The sequence below is a fragment of the Aedes albopictus genome, chromosome 3 (assembly GCF_035046485.1).
Source record: "Aedes albopictus strain Foshan chromosome 3, AalbF5, whole genome shotgun sequence".
Lineage (NCBI taxonomy): Eukaryota > Metazoa > Arthropoda > Insecta > Diptera > Culicidae > Aedes > Aedes albopictus.
The window spans coordinates 58638433-58663185 of NC_085138.1; the positions used below are offsets into that span (position 1 = coordinate 58638433).

General features: G+C 40.1%; 1 protein-coding gene across 1 annotated transcript in view; it reads left to right on the forward strand.

Moving 5' to 3' along the window:
- The first annotated feature begins 3796 nt into the window (after nt 1–3796).
- The window catches only part of LOC134290206 (myb-like protein X), a 704426-nt gene continuing 683469 nt past the window's right edge, over nt 3797–24753 (forward strand). Inside the window, exon 1 of the mRNA XM_062857276.1 lies at nt 3797–4746. The gene's annotated coding sequence lies outside the window, so the exon portion shown is untranslated. The remainder of the gene's footprint in view (nt 4747–24753) is intronic.

The window sequence follows — 24753 nt, forward strand, 5'->3', positions numbered from 1 at the left end:
CGTGGGGTAATATCTATCAGGCTGGATTTATGGGTGAACGCGCTACAACGGACCAGATGTTTGCCATCCGCCAGGTGTTGCAGAAATGCCGCGAATACAACGTGCCCACACATCACTTGTTCATCGATTTCAAATCGGCGTGTGATACAATCGATCGAGAACAGCTATGGCAGATTATGCACGAATACGGATTCCCGGATGAACTGATACGATTAATCAAGGCGACGGTGGATCGAGTGATGTGCGTAGTTCGAGTATCAGGGATTCTCTCAAGTCCCTTCGAATCTCGCAGAGGCTTACTGCAAGGTGATGGTCTTTCGTGCTTGCTGTTCAACGTTGCTTTAGAGGGTGTAATTAGGAGAGCGGGGATAAACACGAGTGGGACGATTTTTACGAAGTCCGTTCAGCTGCTTGGTTTCGCTGATGATATTGATATTATTGCTCGTAAATTTGAGACGATGGCGGAAACGCACATCCGACTAAAGAGTGAAGCCAGACGAATCGGATTAGTCATTAATGTGTCGAAGACAAAGTACATGATGGCAAAGGGCTCCAGGGAGGAATCAGCGCGCCCGCCACCCCGAATTTATATCGACGGTGATGAAATCGAGGCGGTTGAAGAATTCGTGTACTAGGGCTCACTGGTGACCGCCGACAACGACACCAGCAGAGAAATTCAGAGGGGCATTGTGGCAGGAAATCGTTCTTACTTGGGACTCTGCAGAACTCTACGATCGAATAAAGTTCGCCGTAACACGAAGTTAACTATCTACAAAACACTGATTAGACCGGTCGTTCTCCATGGGCACAAAACATGGACCCTACGTGCAGGGACCAACGCCCTTGGAGTTCCGTTCGAAAACTGTTGCGTACCATCTACGGCGGAGTGCAGATGGAAGACGGGATTTGGAGAAGGCGAATGAACCACGAGCTGCATCAGTTGCTGAGAGAACCGTCGTCCATACCGTGAAAATCGGGAGGCTACGGTGGGCGAGTCACGTCATCAGGATGTCGGATAGCAACCCGACTAAAATGGTTCTCGAGAGTCATCCGACCGGTACGAGAAGACGTGGTGCGCAGCGCGCTAGGTGGGTCGACCAAGTGGAGGACGATCTGCGGACCCTACGCAGAGTGCGGAAGTGGAGACAAACAGCCATGGACCGAGTGGAATGGAGACGGCTAGTACAGCAAAGGCCACCCCGGCCTTAGCCCGATCGGTAAGTAGGCATGAAATCGAACAGGGACCCGGAGGTCGATCGCATATCAGCTGAGATGCTCAAAGCTGACCCCGTAGTATCCGCACAATTATTCTGCAACATACAGGAAACCGCGACATTTTCGGCCAGCTGAATGCAAGGCCTCTTAGTAAAGGTACCCAGAAAGGGTGACCTGACACATAATTGGCGGGCATCATGTTACTGTGTATCGTTCTCAAAGTCCTCTACAAAGTGATCCTTAACCGGATACTGAAGAAGATTGACGCAACTTTCCGACAGCAGCCGAACGATCCTGTGTGGACCATATTGTCATGCTCCGTATCATCCTGGAGCAAATCAATGAAATCCTAGAGTCTCTTTACCTCTGGTGTTCATTGATTACGGAAAAGTTTTCGACCATCTCAATCCCGAAAACATGTAGAATGCCCTCAGGCGCAAGGGTGTCCCTGAGAAAATCATCGGCCTCATTGAAGCACAGTACAGGGCATTCTCGTGCAGAGTACTGCACAGCGGTGTTTTGGCCGATCCCATCCGGGTCGTTGCTAGAGTGAGGCAAGGATGTATACTATCACCGCTACTGTACGTCATCGTAATGGACGAGATCCTGGTAGGCGCGATTGATCGTGAACCAAATCATGGGTTGCTGTGGCAGACCATTACCATGGACTACCTAAATGACTTCGAATTGGCTGGTGACATTGCTCTCCTAGCTCAACGGAGCTCTGATATGCAGAGCAAACGCGATGATCTTGCCAATCGCTCCCCGGGGGCAGGTCTTACCATCAACGTCAACAAGACCAAATCGTTGCATGTAAACACGGCCAACCCTTCCAGCCTTACGGTAGCTGGGCAAGTGGGCAATCACTGGAGAATGTTGAAAGATTCCAATATCTTGGAAGCCAAATGGTGGCACTAAGATCGACATAGGTGCACGGATCCAGAAGGCGAGGGCTGCTTTTGCGAGTTTAAGAAATGTATGGAAAAACAGCCAGATTGGTCGACGCACCAAAACCCGAATTTTCAACTCGAACGTAAAATCTGTGCTTCTATACGCCAGTGAAACCTGGTGTGTATCAGTGCAGAACACTCAACGGCTACAGGTCTTCATCAATAGATGCCTGCGGTATATAATTCGTGCATGGGGGTCTCACAACTGGATATCCAACATGGAGCTCCATCGTCGATGTCATCAGAAGCTGATAGCGACAGAAATTCGGGAGCGAAAGTGGAGGTTGGTCGGCCACGCTCTACGCAGGGGCGGAAACGAAATCTGCAAGCAAGCATTAGATTGGAACCCAGCAGGACATCGCAGCAGAGGCAGACCCAGCGGCTCATGGCGGTGCAGCCTCAACAACGAAATCGAGCAAGTCGACAGAAATTTGACCTGACCACAGGTCAAGGCGATGGCGGGCAATCGCTCAGGATGGAGATCTTCCAATTAGGCCCTCTGCACCAACGTGGGTGCCTAGGACTCAAAGTAGTAAGTAGTAACTATTTGTGGCGTTTATTATGTAGAAATCACCATGAAAGTATATTGATTGATGCACCAAGCGAAAAGAAGAAGAAGTTTTGACATCCAAGCGGTGTGCCATTGATTAGATCCTCGTCGCTGATTGGTCGATGGATGTAAACGGCACACCGCTTGGATGTCAAAATTCTTCTTCTTACCGCTTGATGCATCAATCAATATTCCAATTTGCCAAAAGAAGTTTTTCACCACTGCAGTGCACTGCTTAGCTTACCGAACTAGTGCCATAAGCTTCATTCAATGTCTTCAAAAGCTTCAATCCCATAGCTTGCAGCATCTAGAAACAACTTACCTACCACATAACGCATCGCATCGCTCAGCTTTTATGCTTTTATGAGAGAAAGAGGATACACGCCGTAGTGCCCTATCGGAAAATTTGCCTTCCGTCCCTCTGATTTCAACTCATTCAGCAGCTAGCCTCCGGTCCACCCCAACACACCGGCTCAGGATGGATCTGGCCTGGGTGGGAAGCAGTGATGTCAGATTTTCCCACAAGTGCTTCCGTAGATGAAAATTGATGAGCGGGGGGGAGAATTTCAGAATTTTTATTCCGTAGATTCAGGTTGAAAATCCGTAGATTTCCCGTAGCTTTCCGTAGGTTTCCGTATAAAAACCTGGTTTTCTGTAGATTTATTCTACGGATCCGTAGTTCCGTAAAATAAGCGCAATTCCGTAGATCTACGGAAAATTCCGTAGATCTGGTAACGCTGGTGGGAAGGCAATGTTGAATGTTTACAAAATATTGCAGCTTTCGCTCCCACGATGTCCACCTCACGAACAACTGAAAGATGTTGTGAGAGGAACTCCGCGAGAGCAAAATGAACTTCATTCCATCAAGCATGGTTGAGGCTGGCTCTGGCATGGCATACCTATCCCTCTCGGTAGGAGCGATCTGTTCAAGATATCTATGGTGGTTTCTAGCTCTGTGGGTGGTGGCTGGTTAGCTGACTGCGGGAGACGCGACAAGAGTCAAGTGAGCGCACAACTCCATTCACGTGGTTGGGCTGGAGCTTTCGTCCGTCACGTCGTCATCGGTTGGTTGGGGTGAACCAGCTGGCGTGAGTCCAGCTCGCAGAGCCGGGCTCGAATTCATGTTTTAGCATTCGCCTCTCCAATGTCCCCCCGCCGCCGCTCCGATAGGCTCTTTGCGTGTTTGCCTTGCCGCCGCCGCGCGGCACCGACGACGACAACGACAGCGACCACGGCGACGGAATGCCGAGCAGTGAGCGAAAGGAATTTGTCAGTCTACTTTCAGCGTTCATGTGTAACGGTTGTGTGGCGACGGTAGTCCAGAGAAGCGAGTCCAGTGCAGTTTGAGTTTGAAGGTTGAACCGCGCGAATTCGGGTTTTGGAAGGGACCTACAGGCCAGGCGCGCCCGAAGCGGGACCATTTAGGAAAGTTTCGAGTTTCTCGCGTGTCGCGCCCCGATCTGCGGATGCGGATGTGTTGCTGTTGTGTTTCTTGATTCTCGTCTCGTCGCTGGTTGAAGGCGTGTATACCTAGATGCGAGCGTGTGTTCACAAGGAGGGCGACGTGAAGAAGTGTTGTGTTGATCGGTCCAGTGGGCCTTCTCCCGTGTACTTGACTCTTGTAGTCGGCGGGTGTAAATTTTTGTGGTTTCGCTAAAATATCAAAGAAGCAAGGAGCAAAGCAGGAGTAAAAGAAACGGTACCCGCTGCTCCGAAGAAGTGGTCGCTCGTGGCCGAGTAAAGTGAAACCTCGGTGTGCATGTTCGAGTTGATGGCTTGATGGAATTGTAGATTGTGAGTGGATCTAGCCCAAGAAGACAACCTATACCGACGAACGGACGGAAGAAGCGGGGTGCTGTGCGCTGTGCCTAACCCTAAAGTGAGAGCGAGAAGATTGCAACTTGTTCTGGATAGCTTAATGTCCTAAAAAGAGTTCAACAGGTTGTGTGATTGGATTATAGACAGACAGCTGAAACTTTGGATTGCTGGAACGAAGATCAATCGCTTGGATACGATTCACAACCACAAAAAGTAAGTGAAAAGGATGATAATATACGAAACCTGTTGTTGGGAATGATGCTGTTGGCAATTTATCATTTCAAAAGTGTCTGTTTTGTTGCTGCTGGTGATTACTGAAGTGTGTAATCATTAAACAGATATTATACTCGCAGTTTGGTGATCGTGCAAATAATGAATACGAGAAAAAGATCAACTCCAACTCACTTTTTCATACTGTCGGTGTTACGATCGTGACGACGTGATTTCGTAATTGTGGTGCATTGGAAACAGCACTTTTCAGCTGATCTTTTGCCATTCAATAGGACGACCGTAACGGCATTCTCTGTTCTGAAGAATTGTATCCGACCTCATGCTTTGTGGTCTTGAAATTCGTCGTAAACATTGTGCAAGCGCGAGATACCTACCAGATCAGACAGATGGACAGATGGAGCAGGGAGGAGAGGAAAGTGATAATTTGCAGTCGGAGCAAAACAAGCCCTATTTTTAGGGCTACGTCAACAAAGGTGTTGCAACATGTGCGATCATCGATTGGAATGTGACGGCAATGGGCAATCGGGTGTTAGCGTGTTGGGGTGAAACCCACGAACCTTCAAACTGAACTGTGGTGTTTTTGTATGTGTACATAGAATTTTTAGAATTGAAAGTTGGAAAAAACAATTTGAGCATCGAACTGAACCCTGCGTACTTAAGATTGAAGTAGAAACAATTATCAACACTGTTCGTATGCTTCTAAGAACATCTCTGTTATTCTTCTTCTTCTTGGCGTGATGCCCCAACTGGAACAAAGCTTACTTCTTAGATGGTTGTACGAGCACTACCACATCTATGTTTTATTTAACCCTTCAGCGCGCGCGCTGTTGTAAAAAGTACAACACTACCAAAAAACCTCGCTTTTCGTATACAGCGCGAGCGCGGTGCAGTTTCGGTTGTTTGATGGCGCGCGTCCTCGAAGGTTAATATCCTGGTGTTTGACCCTTTAGTTAGCGCACCATGGAACTGTTAACATACACAAATAGTCAACTCATGAGTGTGCCTATACATATTAAGATTGTTCTATACCATCGTCGTTTTCCAACAGTTTTCCCAGTTGCACAAAACTTCTACTGCTACAATGGTAATTCTGAATAATCCAATTTAAATGACGTCCCTGCAGTCAGTGACTCGGGTAACCCATGATATAAGCATTGTGACTGCAGACTGCATTATTGCGTTCTAGGAAGTAAAGAATGTCTTAGTGTTATTTTGCTTGAGAACCACGGAGGTACTTACTTTGCGGCAGAAGTAGCTCGTGAGATGGCTTAAATAGCAGGTGTTTTCTACTTGATGTAGTGGGCCTTGCATCTTGATAATTCATATTGATCAGCTTGATGTTTTTAGATTTTAGGATTGAAATAATGCACGTTCTATAATATTTCACTTCTGTCTCAAAACTCCAGAATGCTTTACAGGAAATTGTGAACAATGTTCAACGCTTCTTGGGATTCTTACTTGCTTCGAAGATTTTTCAGATTCGCTTAACTTCCCTGGAATTGAATAACGTTAAACCATGTCTACTGAACTATCTTTACACACTTATAAACATATATTCTGATATACTCCTGATTTATTCTCTATCACATTTGTTGTTTCGGAGATCAGTACTACAGCTACCCATTGTCCTTTGAAATCAAGTGAGTAGTCAAAATAATTGAGTTACATATTAACGACACCACAAACATGAACCTTACGTAAGACTAACGTGGGTCACATTAAAGACGATACTGAAGAGTAGATTACAAAATTCTCGCAATACCTAATGCGTTTTTACACGATTATCTCAAAAGATTTCCTTTGAGAAATCTAAAGTGTCCGATGAAAATATAAGAACAATATTCTTCATGCTTTTGTTGTAATAACGTTGACTCCTTTAACCTTCCGTAACTCGCGCGGTTGGCCACCACCGTCAGTACCACGCTAATGCTGAGTACAAAAAGCGAGGTTTTTTCAACGTGTTGTACAAAATACAACAGCGCGATCGTTCGAGGGTTGAAGAATATGATTTGTCCATGAAACAAGCTGTTTACAGAATTACCAGATCAACTTACAGCCTTCGTATTTTTAACGAAAGTACCAACCAGTAAATTTCCTGAAGACACCGACAGGACTCGCTTAAATAGGTGCACACTGGCTTGGATGGTTTCAAAGATAACCTCACCGCCTTCCGGAAACTTCAGGAATCTCGTTTGGTTCATGTTGCTGAGCTGGTAGCAATCGACGTACATCGTTTGGGGGACGATTTCCAACATCTCCGCAGGCCACTTCTTCGTTTGTTTTCGGATAGTCTCGGTTCTATTGAGGCAGAGATTCCCAGAACCCAAAAGTTCAATGCATTTAAGCTAGGTCATCCTAATGTTGACCGATGCTATTGTTGTACGGTGCACTCCGTCCGGTAGTCGATTCTTTTAATAACCTTGGTCACCCAAACCTCCATGTGGGTAGAATCCATTTAGGTATAATCTGTTCGGGTCCCTCCATTAAGATAGCGTTACCTAAATGGAATTTCATTATGTTCAGAGTAGTTGAAGTACTGAAGATTGAAGATAAAGTTGGTTTACGGAATAAAAGCAGAGTTAAGGGACGTTTACGGCGTGGTCAAAAGTGAAAAGTTTAAAAGTATCCAAGAACTCCCTGGAGTATAGGCCATTTGATCTACTAGCGTAATCAGTGATCTATTTGAGTATGATGAATAATATTCATGCTACTATGTGCTGTCAAGTGGAGAGCTTATTATCTGTTTGAGGATCTCCAAGAACTCCCTTGAGTATAGCTCATCGGATCTAACAACGTAATTTTGTTGTCTCAAAGAGCTTTATGTCTAAGGCTCATACTCACACAGCCTCAGGTAACTAACTATGATCAATCCAGTGCCAGTGGTGAGTTCAATGGTTTTTAAAGGACTCCAAACATTCCGTTGAGTAAAGATCAGCGAATCTACGAGAGCTACTAGTTGTATCTAAGAGCATTATGAAAGAGGTTCATACTCTTACAGTCTCAGGCGTCTATATTCTATCAAATGTTGGGTTCAATGCTTGTATAGGGGTATCCAAGAACTCTCTGAGGTATAAATCTTCGGATCTACAAGCGTAATTGATAAATTATTGGAGCATTATGAATGAAATTTAAGCTTGCACAGCCTTTTGCAACTATGTGCTGTTAAGTGGTGCGTTGATTGTCTGTTTGAGGATCTCAATGAACTTCCTTGAGTATAGCTCATCGGATCTGCTAACATATTTGGTTGTCTCTAAGAGTTTTATGACTAAGGTTCATACTCACACAACCGCAAAGTTACTATGGTTGTAACGCATAGTAGAGTAAATTAACTAAAGTATGTATCGTTTTGAAACGTCTTTCAAACCCCCATGAAACTTCCGTAAAATCCACCTGAGAGCCTCTGAAGCCCCCTGATATTCCGCCGGGCCACCGTGGTGCGAAACGGCACACAGGGCAAGCAGCTGCCGTCGAAGGGGTTAGGCACAAACCAAATGGGTCCTATTTTTGGGTGATGGAGGGTCTTAGGGGGCACTTGAGGGATTGTACAATTGATTTAATGATTACCTGAATCTTCTTGATGTAAAGGCACAAAATTTATCTTTTTTCACTTGAATTTTAACTACGTTCAATGTGGTATAACCACTTCGTTACTCAACATCTTCACCGCTTTACTTTTAGGTGTTGTCTGCTCGAGCTCTCGAATAGAAAAGAACTTCTCTTGATAAGATACAACCCCTTTCACCCCTTTTTAGACCTCTCTGGCCAGTTTCTTCAAAGTTCGAACTCCATTGTCCCATTCCAGTGCGAAATGTGTATAGTGTACTAATGTGAGTGTATTACAAAATTTGTTCGCTGTCCTTTAAAGTGACCGTTTTTATGCAGAGTATTTTAGCCCTCTTAGCCCTCCTACCAGTGATATTATTCATTCAGTGCATTCAAATTAGATTTAATTGATGATATATACAAAGAAATAATAGAAAATCTTATTGGAATGTGATAATTGTTTCTATTAGATATCGAAACCATACATTTATAGATTATAGATTATAGAGCTTCACTACCACTCACACTCACTGCTTTGTCGGACTATATAGGGTAAATTGCCAGAATGGTAACAAATCCATCTGAAACCTCCTTAAACGTCCTGAAACGTATTGAAACACCTTGAAACGTCTCTGAAAGTCCCCAGATCCGTGGAACTCGTTCGCTGGAAGCTCTGTAAAACTAGCCTGAAAAATGTCGAAGCCTTCAAAAACACCCCTCAAACGTCCTGAAACGAATTGAGATGCTCTAACCCTTTAGGGCTTGAGGGGTCATATATGACCCCGGCGTAGAAACCGAGCACATCAAACGTATTCGAGGCAAGCGAAGTTGCGACAGCAGTGGTAAAACAATCTGGCCCCAAAAGATTAAAACGTTTCCGATACCCCTCTGAAATCATCGTAAAGCTTACATGAGACCCTAAAACGTCTCTGAAACCTCTTGAAACACCTTGAAACGCATTAAAACCTCTGAATTTCCTCTGAAACCTCCGTGAAGTTCACCTGAGCGCCTTTACCTGATTACCTTACTTCTTTGCAACCTTGAAATCCATTTAGGTAATGAGACCATCAAGAAAAAAATTCTGTTTATATTTAGGCAGTCACGACTCATTATATAAATCGGAGTTAAAGTGTGCAAGCTTGGCAGACTTTCAGTTTTCGAGGATGTTTCAGAGTGGTTTCAAGGCGTCTTGGAGCGGAGACTTCCTGGGAGTTAAGGCACTTTTTGAGTTCATTCAAAAAAGAAGCAGGGTTACTTTAGAAGAAGTTTAAGGCATTTCTGTTGCTTTGGTGGGTTTCAAGGGGTTTACAAGTATTTTCCGAGGGTTTCAGGGGGTATCAAGGGAGTTACAGAAATGTTTCAAAATTGGTAGTCGCTTCAGGAAGCCTTCAAGGGAGTTTCAGGGATATTTCAGAGGAGTTCAAATGCATTTTAATGGGTTTTGGGGGATTCCATGGGTGGTTGAGGAAGGAGGAGGGGGGGGGGGGTGCGTGAGAGAGATTTTAATGCTTCTACAGTGGAACATTGATAATGAACATATATGAATGAGCCTAACAAGGCTAGTTGCAAACAAGCATGCATGATGATAGCTGAACTAAAATTATGCTGTACACATTTCTGTTCAAGTGCTTTTTCAATTGAAAAAGTAGCCAATGTTCATCCTTTCGTATCGATATTAACAATGATAATTTAAAATACTTTTTAAGCGTTTAATAAGATTTTTATTCGACTTGCAGAAATTTCTTTACATATTTTTTGCTAAAGCTGAATAATAACTTTACTAGGGTCTTGGACCTTTTGGGCAGAGGGACTTATTTTGGGCACTTGATGCTATAACTCAATCAATTTTTAATCAATTGAGTTGATTTTTGAAACACGGTTAGATACCTACAGTATCTAGCCATGCACTGTGATTTCTATATAGTTTCTCCAAATTGTGTGAACAAAACCCGAACAAAGGTTGTGTCTGAAAATTATCCAAATGTTATTCAGCATCATGCTGAATTAATTCGTCATAAAGGTGCCTGTGAAATGAGTGCTTGTTACACATATGTGATTATAACTTTTTGACAAGCGTTGTTGTATAGTTTTAGATCGTTTTGGATCATCATTTTAGAGGCTCATCGCAAGATATGAAAAATTGTTCCATATCCCATTGAATAGGATAGGATAGTTATATTACCGCTCTTATTTTAAAAATTGGTCGACGTAATTTCCAGTGACACTGCCGTAAGTTTATATTCATTTTTTTTGAAAATTTGGCAACTTTGGGTTAAGTTTACATACAAATATATAATAGCATCACCCAAATCATGTTCAAAGTTACTCTGACTTATTATCTTTTGAATGAGATCTAGGGTTCCGAAATCGGACGCAAATGGGCGGAGATATGGGCCTCAAAAATGACATGTTTTTGAGGGGGTGACCCCAAACTTTTGATCGGGATAGTATATAACCCATCCGGCTCAAAAGGATTAAATCTTTTTTGTAAAAGAGCGACAGATCACTAGTTTCGCTTGTAGATCCGATGACCTTTACTCACGGGAGTTTGTCCATGCTCTACCAATCGATTGGCAATCCTTTAACATAAATTCACAACCTGAAACGTCCATTCCCCGCCGCTCATTTCCCATAAATCTTAAATCTTATCTTTTGTCCCTTAAATTATCTGAATTCCATTTAGAAAACATCACCTATTCCATTAATTTCGTAAGGATTTATGGGGGAAGACATCTTTGAAGCTCTTGTGTATATGTAGTTGAGGCTTCCCACGAAGCAGCACGAAAAAAATCCATTTTTTTCCCAAATTTTGCATTTTTGATTTGCATATAATTTTGCACAGCTGTTCTAATCAATATAAATAACCATTTTTTCATATTAAAACTTTTTAAGGAGTCTCGACTAACTTTCAAATAGAGCCTATGAAAAAATGGAACACATGCAAATGAAAAATCATATCTCTTGTTTGATCAGAAAACTGTCTTCGGCAAAATTGTAGATTAATAAATGGTGGCTCTCAGAAAAATACACATTGAAAAATTTATTTAGTTTTTCTTCTAAGAAAGCTGAATTTTGTTACTAAAAATTAAATATCTCAAACAGCTATTTTTTTACCTTCGTGATATTTTGTGAGAATAAAGTTCATTCTGTTAGCTACCATCTGTAGAAATTTCATAATGGTAAAAAAAATGTACAAAAAAGTTATGGCACTTTGAACATTTTCGGTTGTGTGTTTTTTAGAGTGTATGACGAATTCACGCAAACTCGCCGTAGGGGTTTAGCAAAACTGTCTCAGAATCCCATGAAATTTCTTAGGTTTAAAGACTATGTATTTTAAAGCAAGATTGCATACGTTGTTTTTTTTTTAATTTACACTCCCGATCAAAAGTTTGGGGTCACCCCCTTAAAACATAATCCATATCTCCGCCAATTTGCGTCCGATTTCAAAACCCTAGGTTTTATTCAAAAGATAATGCGCCAAAGAAATTTTGAACATGATTTAAAAGAAACTTTTTCAAAAAAAATTGTATGTAAACTTAATCCAAAGTTGCCAAATTTTCTAAAAAATGAATATAAACTTACGGCAGTTTCGCTGGAAATTGGGTTTAAGATGAGAGCGGTAATATGACCCATTTTTTATTAGCTTTCAACTGCTTTTTACAGAACTTAGCTAAAAAATCTAGAAAAAAGTTATTAAGTAAATTAACTCTTCATGTCATCGACCAAAAGTTTGGGGTCACCCCTCAATATGATGTATCGGCCAAAAGTTTGGGGTCACTTCCGTAAAACATGGAAATGTGATTTGGTGGTATCTTCGTCATCTATAGTTCAATTTTAATTCTTTTTGGCTCATTTCAAAGATAATTAACTAAATTTACGTTTGATGTCTTTAACTTAACGTATTTAACGATTTTTGTATATAAAAATGTTATGTAAAGTTAACACATTTCACCACACTCCAAAAAATAAGGCAACTTTACGTTAAGTTTTAGTATGTAAATTTCAACAAATATGTGTGGTTCAATGTCTATGCAGTAAGTATCATTCATTTTGTTCCAAATAAGCCAAGAAGAATTAAAATTGAATGAAAGATGACAAAGATATCAACAAATCACTTTTCCATGTTTTACGATAGTGACCCCAAACTTTTGGCCGATACATCATTTTGAGGGGTGACCCCAAACTTTTGGTCGATGACATCGAAGATTAATTTACTTAATAACTTTTTTTATTGATTTTTTAGCTAAGTTCTGTAAAAAGCAGTCGAAAGCTAATAGAAAATGGGTTATACTACCGCTCTCATCTTAAAATTTGGTCGACCCAATTTCCAGCGACACTGCCGTAAGTTTATATTCATTTTTTTTAGAATATTTGGCAACTTTGGGTTAAGTTTACATACAATTTTTTTGAAAAAGTTTCATTTAAATCATGTTCAAAGTTTCTTTGACTTATTATCTTTTGAATGGGACCTAGGGTTTTGAAATCGGACGCAAATTGGCGAAGATATGGGCCTAAAAAAATTACATGTTTTTGAGGGGGTGACCCCAAATCCCTAAAGTCACACAAACCACACTTTTTGTAGGACATGTTATTTTTAAGTTACATTGGTATAAATAAAAATGGTCAAAAATTTAAGCACTTTTCAAATATTAGTGTAGATAAATTAAAAAAAGAACAAAATATGCAACGTTGCTTTAAAGTACATAGTCTTCATACCTACACAATTCCATTGAAATCTGAGAGGGTGCTGCCAACCCCAAAATCTAGTTTGCGGGAAATTCGTCATGCACTCTAAAAAAACACGCAACCAAAAATGTTCAAAGTGCCATAAATTTTTTGTACATTTTTTTTACCACTGTAAAAATTTTACAGATGACAGCTAACAGAATGAACTTTATTCTCACAAAAAAAACACGAAGGTAAAAAAATAGCTTTTTGAGATATTTTACTTTTAGTAACAAAATTCAGTTTTTTCAGAAGAAAAACTAAATAAATTTTTCAATGTGTATTTTTCTGAGAGCCGCCATATATTATTCTACAACTTTGCTGAAGACACCTTTCCGACCGAACAAACCGTTTCCGTGTTATAATTTTTTATTTGCTCTTGTTCCATTTTTTCATAGGCCCTATTTGGAAGTTAGTCGAGACAAAATATGAACTTTTGATATGAAAACATGGTTTCTCACATAAAAAGAAATAGTATACAAACATATCAAGTAGATTAAAAAACATCGATTAAAATGGATTCGTGCTGTTCTGTGGAAAGCCTCAGTTACTTTGCTATTTGTGGTCAGGTTGTCAGAACATCATATACTGGCGTTAGTTAGAAATGAACAGAATGAGGTGAACTTTGCGATAAAGTTATTCGTCCTGTCGATGAGACTCAAACTCACGACTCCTACGGACTAGACAGACGCGTTACCACTACACAACGAGAAGACTTGAGGATGCAGTCAGTGATTAACCATAATTCGAGTTCAACATATACAATGGGATGGAAAACTATTTCATTCAAAGCAAGTGCGATCTGCAAAAAAGAGATAATCTCGGATAACTTCAGTTTCACAGGATTGTTGTTCGACATTCTCACAACATGTCTTGCCCACTGTATCCTTCCAACTTAGCTGAGCTCTTCGTAACGTACAGCGCTCTCAAGGTTTAGTCTTCGTCACTGAGTATTTTTGTCCTTTGCACTGGTAGCTCGAATTCTTCTAGGAAATGTTTACAGGTGCTTCTCGAGCATGGTCAACGTCCACGTCTGTAGGCGACTTACTGGTATGCTTTAGATAATCTTCTCCAGGGTGTTCTCAACATAATACAATAGGTAGGTTAATAAAGATGTAAAAATAACGTTTTCCTATCATATTTAATAGGGTGTGAAATGTAATAAGAATCGAAGTTTTTTTTAATTACTCAAATACGCTGTTCAGCAGTTGGGACTAGGTTTCAATTGGTAGATCTTTCATCGGAACGCAACACAAAAACACCTGCATCGCTCCAAACCATCGAAGTAGATCTCGTAAAATCCCAAGAATCCAACACTCAACGCCCACTCTAAAATCTGATCGACCACAATCGTCATCATCGTTCATCGCATTGGCTCCAATGTGCTACGACGACGACCACCACAATCAACCTGCTCCCAGCCCAAATTCCAACAGGAGAGCACCATCACACCAAACGACCACCACTGCTAATTTGCATATGCTTTCGAAATCGCTGAGCTACGACGACGTCGACTTCGACCCATTCTTGAAGGGGCACGAAGCACTTTAGAGCTTAAGACGACGACCGGCGGCGGCGCCAAACCGGTTCCGAATATTGTTGTATTTTATTTCCCGAAATAAATATGCGCGTATAACTTTTATCATTCTCACACTTGACATTCGTCGAGAAAGCTCGGCTTGCGAAGAACCGATGCTGATGATGGTGATGCGGCGACGCGCGTTTGGGTGCCACGTCGAAGGAGCATTCCTTCGGTCCAATGCGGCTCGTATAGTCGCAGTCATTCTGGCATATTCACATCCAGGATGGCGAATGGGACCCGAAAAGCAAACATCGAAATGGTGTGTGTTCCAAATTCCTACTTCAGCATTTCAAATCCAGCGGATTAAAAGACTGAGTTCGAGCTCAGGAGCTGCAGTCATTCCTCGAGGATAAACCGTTGGCGTTGTTCTGCCTTGAAATAGGTTCATGGTGCATGTATGTTAGCGTGGTTCAAAAAATCGTTTTTGCTCCACACCGATTATTCGATTTGTAATCAGATTCTATGCTTCCTCCCAAAATTTGAGCTCATTTGTTTGAAAATTGAGAGTGCACAAGCCCTTCAAAGTTTGTATGAGAATTACTATGGGAAAACGATGTTTTTCATTCAATCGACCATAGCATTTCCTCAAGTGCCCTAGATGATTAGTTGACCCTTGGTACTCCTAGGCTACTCTATCTGCAACAACTTTGCCGAAGACCTCATTCAAATCGGATGCCTCATTAATTAGTTATTAATTAGTTATTCAACTGGACAAACTTTAGCTATGACCATCCAGCTTCCCAGCAGGCAACATTGCTGCATATGGCGCCAAAGATAGCACACTGAAATTATGGCTACTAGGTATGTTTCATTGCAAAATGCAGTGATGCCCGACGATTAGTTTAACCATCATGAGTAAAGATTTCGATTCTGGATAAAAATCGGTAACTAATTAATGAGGCATGCGATTTGAATGAGGTCTTCGGCAAAGTTGTAGCTGATGGAGTAGCCTAGAAGTACCAAGGGTTAACTAACGCTCTAGGTAACTTGGAAAAATACTACGGTCGATTGAATGAAAAACATCGTTTTTCCATAGTAATTCCCATACAAACTTTGAAGGGCTTGTGCAGTCTCAATTTTCAACCAAATGAACTCAAATTTTGGGAGAAGGCATAGAATCTGGTTACGAATCGAATAAGCGGTGTGGAGCAAAAACGATTTTTTGAACCACGCTAATGTATGTACGTACCTATTCAAATGCAGCAGTTGATTCATTCTGATCGTATTACTACCGAACCGACAACTGTTTGGAAAGCTGGAAAATTTCCCTGTCGTCGGGTGATACGAATACGTTGCGGTGCAGCTGGGTGCGAATCAGCAGAATATTGCCGGGAAATTATCATATGAAAACCGAAATTTTCCACATGCTTTCGCTTACCATTTAATACGCGGTGGTATGGGAAGAAGAACTGCTTTTGGCGTCTGACTGAAGCATAGAAGTGTTTGCTTAAAATTCCAGCTCTGCTGTTCTGCTTCTGCAGTGCATGAGTGACTTTTTGATATTAATGCAAGCTCCTTTCAGAGAGATCGATCGAATTGACATAACATACCCTGCCCCCTCCACACCCAATAAATTAACATATTTAAAATTGTATTTCTGAATCCGTGATGATATGTCGTTTGATTTGAAATTCGACCACTAGGTAAAGATCAAACAAATTTTTAATTTCATATATTTATCTCAGGACTCTGATCACTTAGAAAGTTGCTGTCAACTTTACGGAGAACTAAATTTTTGTTCTTTCACAGCAGTCCACGACTGATTTTGGAAGATGCCGTTTGACAGTTCGCGTGTTCTGTCTCAAGTTGTGTAAATTTACAGCATAAGGAACTGATTTATAATAATAGTTTACGCAACAAGGTGCAGAATGAAGATTTCCACAGCACGAGTCGTACATTTATCCAACGAGGCTTGCCGAGTCAAATAGTTTCAGAAATTTCAAAATAGTTAGTTTACTTTCATAACTTTTTCGACTTATAAACACAGCCCCCTCGAACACGGATCGAACCTTGCAAAGCCCATGCTGATTGGTTCATCCGTTCTCGAGTTTGAAATCGAACACATGAAGTAGTCCTCACATTAATGAAGCAGCAATCTGTTTTATCGACTTGTTTATTGCGTGTCTCGATTAGGAATAGTACAATGAGTGTCAAACTAACCTATGCTAACTTGATCGGCTTACTAGATCTGCTCATATGCTACAGCTCGGCCATCCTGATTAAACACATCGCCCCCGATGTGCACTATGTCTGATCGACTTCCGTTTTCCACAATTTCATATTTGTCGGATCGAATATACCCGTGAAAGGTAAACGAGTTAGTTGGTATCCTTCTATATCACCAATTACATAACGATTATTCGCGAGCACCTTTTTAACTATGTAAGGTCCCTTAAAATGTGGTTTGAGTTTAGACGATCCACCGGAATTTGAATGATGAGGTATATACACTAGATCACCTTCTTGATAAACTGAAGTAGACTTACATTTAGAATCATATTGTTTTTTATTATAAAGCTGAACGGCTCTATTGACAGCTATGGCTTTTTCTCGAATTTTCGTCAAATCTCTTATCATTTCATTATTTGAATTTAGAATATTTTCTACGTTTGCATTTTCAGAAAACCGTTGTGTTATACCAAAAAGAACTTGAGATGGTGTATTAGCAATCGATCTACAAAACGTATTATTTATAAAATGTTCAGCATCTTGTAAAATACATGTGAATCCACGACGAGGATTTGAATCAATTAACTTTGCCAATACTGGAGTTAGAACTCTGTTGAATCTTTCAACCTGCCCATTAGCTTGAGGACATGCAGTAGCAGTTAGAATGTGCTTAACATTGAATTGCTGTAAAAATTCTTTAAAACTGTTAGACGTAAAACAACTTCCGCGGTCGGAGACTATTTGAACAGGTGCTGAATAACTTGAAAAATACAATTTTAAGTGTTTCAAAACTTCGCTGGTATTCGTCGTTTTACATGGGTATAGCTTTAAAAATTTTGAAAAAGCATCAACCACAACAAAAACATATTTATGCAATTCAGTATTATAATCTCTATTTTATACTACTCATTTCAGTATCATAATGACTTACTTTTCCGTACCGGTTCATTATGCAACTAAAATGAGTTGCATAATGAAAAATAGTTGCATAATGTTCATTATGCAACTCATTTGAGTTGCATTATGAACATTATGCAACTCAAATGAGTTGTATAATGAAAAAATCATTGCATAAAATTTTGTATGGAACTCGTTGCAAAACTCGATTTTTTCAGCACTCTTCGTATTTATCCAACTCGGCAAGCCTCGTTGGATAAATGTACGACTCGTGCTGAAAAATCAACTTTTTGCAACTCGTTACATAAATAACTATTAAATTTACAATTGGACAATGTCAAAGGTCCATAGTGATCAATATGAACTGTATGGAAAGGAACGCTGCCTTTCTCTACTATATTCAATGGTCCATCTCTACTAAAATTTTTCTTCGAAAATATAATACATTTAAGACAGTTTTCAATATATTTGGATATTTTTTCTTTCATTTTTGGAAACCAATACGATTTAATAATATTTTCATAAACTTTTTCAGTGCCAAAATGTCCAAAATCATCATGATGCATTTTTAATATTTGGTTGACCATGTTTTTGGGAACATAAAACAGTAATTGATTTCTTTTCCCCTTTCTGTAAACAATTCCATTTCTTAGCTCATAGTTTTTGTCCTCTTGAATTTCTAAAATTTGACGAATTTTTTCTATCTCGGTGTCTTGAATTTGACTAGCTATGATAGCCCTCTCAAAAGAATCTAAATTATTTTCAATAACACAAATTTCTGGGATTCTAGATAAAGCATCAGCATGTTTCATATTAGAAGAATTTCTATGTATGACGTCGTAATCATATTCAGATAAAAATATTTCCCATCTTGCTATTTTAGCGTTGATATCTTTCTTTTTTAACGTTTCTTTCAAAGCAATACAATCCGTTACAATAGTAAATGAAATACCTTGTAAATATATATTAAACCTTTTAATACAATTTACTACTGCCAGTGTCTCTAATTCAAATGAATGTAATCTTGATTCATGTTTATTTGTTCTTTGGCTGTAGTACATGACAGGATGCATGTTTCCATTTGATTGTTCTTGCATTAACACACCACCAAATCCATGAGAACTTGCATCAGTGTGTAGCTCTGTTCTAGCATGAGGTGAATAAACTTTCAAAATTGGATCCGCAATTAGTTTATCCCTCAATAATTCAAAAGCGTTCATCTCTGTCTCTCGAAAACTGAAACATTTTTTATCTTTTTTTAGAAGGTCATATAATGGTTTTGCAATCATAGAAAAATTAGCGATAAACTTTCTAAAATAGCTTGCCAAACCAATAAATTTATTTACATCACGAATATTTCTTGGAATTGGAAAATTCTTGATGCATTCAATGTGTTTTTCGCTTGGCTGTATACCATTTGCACTTATATGATATCCGAGATATTCGATATTGGTTTTCAGAAATGAACATTTTGCCAATGCAAATGATTTTGGTTTAAAATTTCGAAAACTTCTTTCAATATTTCATAATGCTCTTCGATTGTCTCAGTTGCTATTAAAATGTCATCCATATATATCCTGATTTTTCCTTTTTTCAAAAGAGGTCTAAATATTGTATTGATAAATCGCATAAATGCTGAAGGTGCGTTACATAATCCAAACGGAACTCGCGTATATTCAAATTGACCTAAATGTGTAACAAATGCAGTGAATTTTTGAGAATTTTGATCAATATGAAGATGATGATATCCATTTTTGAGGTCTAAAGTCGAAAAATATTTTTTGTTTTTTAAACTATCAAGTTGATCCTCTATCAACGGTAATGGATATCTATCCTTTATGGTTATTTTATTTAATTCTCTGTAATCGACGCACATTCTCCACGATTTATCTTTTTTCTTTACTAGAACTATTCTACTAGCATATGGAGAACAACTTTCTCTAATCACACCATCTTTTAATAATTTATCTATTTGGGATTCAACTTCAATTTTCTGGCTATGCGATAAACGACGTGGGGAAAAATTGAATGGTCGCTTATCTGATAAATTGATAGTCATTGTGTATTTAAAATCTGGATTTATTGGTTTTGAATTTAGATTACCATAATATTCAATGAAAAGAGATTTGATCCTATTAATATTGTCCAAAGAAATGTCGCTATCGCCAATATCTAATGCATCTACATCAGTTTTCAAAAATGTGTCAGTGCTTACCTCAATGTTGTTGATTTCAAACAGTGAACCATCTGCACATGTCGCCAACTTCAAAGGCTCTTCTATAGTTGTTTGTTTTCTAATCGCAAATTGTATTACTCGACCGTCATACTCAACTAACAGGTTGTTGTTCCTTACGAAATCCGATCCCAAAATACACATCGGGCGCATCGTGGAATCCGGCACAATCTTAAACTGCAATTTATAAATATAATTATCAATGACAATTTCTGAATCAAAAACTCCTAAAATATTTAACTTTGAATCGTTTAAACCTACGTAAGAATTTTGAAATTGTTTTAGAAATCGAATTTTTCCTGAAATAAGACTACTTTTAATTAAACAAATAGGACTTCCTGTATCAAATAAAGCCTCTGATTTGACTAAACAGTTATTCAATCTAATAAATATATCAAAATAAGCCTGCTCTATGCTAACCCTACCATGATTTTCTATATTTTGTCGAGACATATAGCACGTGTTTGATCCATCTTGAGTTTCTCCGTTTGCCGCCAGCACATCGTTGAGTTGTCCTTGAGTACAATGGTTGTCTTGATTTCCCGAGGAAGAGTGTTGTACTTGATTTTGAATTGAGTTTTGATAACAATTTCTGGCGAAATGACCTCGTTGACCACAATTGAAACAGCATCTGGTATTGTCTTCTTTACGCACTCGCTCTTGATGAAAACTTGAACGGAGTTCTTCGTCAACCAACCGCATTTTCGTTTGACTTTCATACCGATAGATAGCGTCCAGTAATTTCTCCACCGTAGTGTAATTTGCAATACATAAGGCCAGTCTTAGGTTGCAATCCGGAATACCATTGATCACATATTTGATTATGGCAGCTTCGCTAAGATTCACGGCTCTCGCTTGAAAAACAACGTCGTAGACAAAATTTTCATATGATTCATTCGACCTTTTCATTCGCACCGACAGCGCATTATGGACATCTACTTCATCTATTCTCGCTGGAAACGCTCGAACCATTCTTTGCTTAAAGTCTGCCCATCCTTCGATAGTGTCTTCAACTCCTTCATACCACAATTGTGACACCTCTCCCAATCGCATCACCGCATAATGTAAAATTGTTCGCTCGTCCCAGTCAAATGTGGTCCTCAAACTTTCAATCCTTCTGATCCATTTATCCGCAGAAACCTTCTCCGGAACAAACTCAGAAATTAAGCTTCGAACGTGTTCAGGTTTCATCATCATCCTTCCGTTATACGCATTCATCCTGTTTCCGACTATCCCTTGTCCAAGTTTTCCTCTTTGTTATCGATTCTCCTTAAAGTCCAACTTCTCCAACGCTCACGAAAAATATTCAGCTCTTCTCCTTCAAAGCTTTCGTTCAGATCCCACTTCTGAATTGAAGTAGTCCTCACATTAATGAAGCAGCAATCTGTTTTATCGACTTGTTTATTGCGTGTCTCGATTAGGAATAGTACAATGAGTGTCAAACTAACCTATGCTAACTTGATCGGCTTACTAGATCTGCTCATATGCTACACACATCAGCAACTATGTTAAACAACCAACAAGTAGCGTCAAAAGGATTAAAATATGTGTAGTTCGTTCGATGATCAGAATCCACAGAAATGAAGATTGACTTTGTCATAGCTTATCCGATTTGGATGAAAATATTACAGTTAATCACAAATAAGTTAATTTATTTTCAATCTAACACACATTGTCATGGACAGTTTTTAGATGGATGGCTACGTAACAGATTGGGACCGGTTCCGCAATGGGACTCTTTCAAAATTTCTGGAACTTCTACCGTTCAACAACTCATAATACTTGTTTTTTTTTTTTTATCCAGAAGTCAATATTCAACTAACAGGAGATCGCAGCAGTCCGCGAGCGCGTGCGGGTGTTTAATTTTTGCGCTGTCATTTTTTTTTCGCTTCCGCGAGTTTTCGATTTAAGGGCTGTTATAAGAATAATTAATGAAGAAAATGTCAATTAGTTCCGCGGTCGAGCCATGGCTCTGGCTCTACCGAACTAAAATGGGATACCGGTAACGAAATCTGCCGAAAGTGTGCTTCGCAACCGCATCTCCGGGAAGTGTTTCACAGTGATTCAACCGTCCGTGACAAAATGAAGAGTGCTTCTGGACCAATTCTGGACATCCACTGCTCTTGGTCTACCTGTGTGCCTGAACATTGCCCAACCGCATCCTTTGGAGTACCCTTCCACTAACTACACCTAGAACAACACCCATATCCCCTTGACACCTAGGCCTGAGAGGTCGTAGAACTTTCTACATCTTTCTTAGGTGTCTAACTAACCATCCTTCCATATTCCTCAGCAGTCGCAAGGACGAGGCCAGGACAACTCTCGACTGTTGGAGAATTGTGTCAGTCTTGTCGAGAAGTCAGAGATAAGTCTCCAATCTTTGTTTTTTTTTGGTATCCGACGGGAAGGAGGCAATCCTCATAACTATGGTCTAGGGCTGTACTGCCTACGAAACTTGTGCGACTTGCTTAATGCTAATGTTTACTTTTTCAGTGGTAACCAGGTAAATGATTAAACCATAACAATTTCGTATACGCTTTTTCGCCAAGGAAAGCACCCCATTAAACCCTATCCAATTTCCAACTCCAGATATCTATGAAGTGGGCCAAGTTCTTGGACACATTCTGAGTAGATATCTAACCAACATTTCCTCCCCATCCCCGCTGATCGTAAGGACCTGGCCAGGTGTAGAGAGTTCGTTAAATGAAAGGTTTGTCAAGTCCCAGGCAACTTTTCTGGCGCATTAAACGTCTCTATCGACAGCCACCCCAGGATGTGTACGGTCGGCTATGCTATGCTATGCTAAGTCAATATCCAACTAACAATAATAGCTAAATAACAGCTTCTTAAGCCGAAATTTTCAAGTGGTTTATTCATCTGTTGACAGCCATAATGTTTGTTGGGTAGTGCAATATGCCGAAAACCAACAATGGATCTGGCCACATCTGGATACTCTGGAACTGATTTCGGTAGGACCCAAAAGGGACACTTTCAGAGTTTCTATCAACCCCACCGTTCGACGACGCAAGGGTGGCTTCCTTTGTGATTCAACGAATGGTCTGTACTCGCATGTAGAACTCCGGCCTGGTTTTTTTTGTAGGCTTCCCGAATCCGAAAACTTCCCCATCCAGAAAATGCCCTGGGATGCGGGAGCCAAAAGAGACCTTTGAGAACCCACCCCGGAAGCTGTCGTTGGAAAGACCAGTAGCTAAGGCACGTCCCCTTCTGGGTCGGCGCGATTCACTCCCGGAGTTAAGTTGTTTCAACGTAAATAGGCTTTGCACAGATGACTAACAATATTGATTTCCAGAAATCAATTGGAACTGTGCCAATGACCAGCAATGGTTCTGGCCTCTTCTGGATACTCTGGAATCGGTTCAAGTAGTAGCCCAAAAAGGTTACTTTCAGAATAAACAAGAAGAAAATCGAATTAGATACTGTTCCTTGAATTACAACTATGTGTTTGCATCCTATGACAGATACGTATTTCGACCTCAACTGTAAAGTCGTCTAGTCGAGCCAAATATGAGACACTAAAGATGACCTCACAGTTGAGGTCGATTTACGTATCCTTCATGGGATGCAAACACATATGTAACTGGAATTAAAAGGAACTACATTTAACTTGATTTTCTTTTTGCTTATCCTGAAAGTGTCCCTTTTGAGTCCCTACTGGAACCGATTCCGGAGAATTCAGAAATGGCCAGATCCATCCGGCACAGTCTATTTCGCTGATGGTGGACTCCTCATGAGTTCTCAGTCTGTTGAAGAGGACACGCAACAATATCTTGCTTACTGAATTTAGAAGGATATCGTCTGGCGGCTTTCTCATGTGAATATAGACACAAAAATGTACTTTTCAAATTCATGATAATCTTGTTTTTGAAATATGTCTGAAATTATTTCACTTACACACTCGATGCTTCTATGTAGGCTTGAACCTGTTCCTTTTGCATGGGGTCCTTCTGACAGACCGCTGCACTGTTGTAGATAGTTGGCATGACAAAGTTAGGCTAAGTTTTACATCGAAAATTAATATTTACCTTCTACTAAATCTCTGCTTATAAAGTTATTTTAGCCAAAATGGCAGAGCATCTACTAACACAACTTCTCAAAACAAATGCTGCTGAAAAAAACTTCTAGGAACTTAGTAAAAGAAATTCGAGTTAAATAATGTTCCTTTTTATTCCAACTATGTGTTTGCATCCTATGGAAGATTCGTATTTCGACTTCAACTGTAAGGTCGTCTTCAGTGTCTCATGTCGCGTCAAGTACGAGACACTGAAGACGGCTTCAAGGTTGAGGTCGAAACACGTATCTGTCAAAGGATGCAAACACAAAGCTAGCATTAAGTGGAACAGTATTTAACTCGAATTCTTTTACTTACAGGTATTTCGCTAACGCCGGTTCATCATCATCATTACTTCGAGGAACTACAAAATTCCATTAAAGTTCCGAGTAGCATCTGAAGGAGTTTTGTAGTTCCTAGACGTGAGTAGCATCTGAAGTAGCTTTCAAGATGGCCGCTGTTAGAGCTCGAAAGAAGTTGATCATCAATATTAATTTCTATTCCTGATTAGCCTAGATAGTCGTGTACCTAGTATCGGTAGCAGTTCCTTTAACTGGCTAAGAATATCACTATGGATTGTCTGATCCGGTGGTAAAAGTCCACCAAACAGGCGACCCCTAATTCACGGTGTCAAGTGGCTTAACGCGTACCATGCCTAGGAATGTATGGTTAGGGGGGGTCTAATAAAAGCCTAGCCGCTATCGGTATCTGTGGAGTACCAGGGCACCCTCTACAGTATTACGTCCTCACTGTGTTAAACGGAGCAATGAC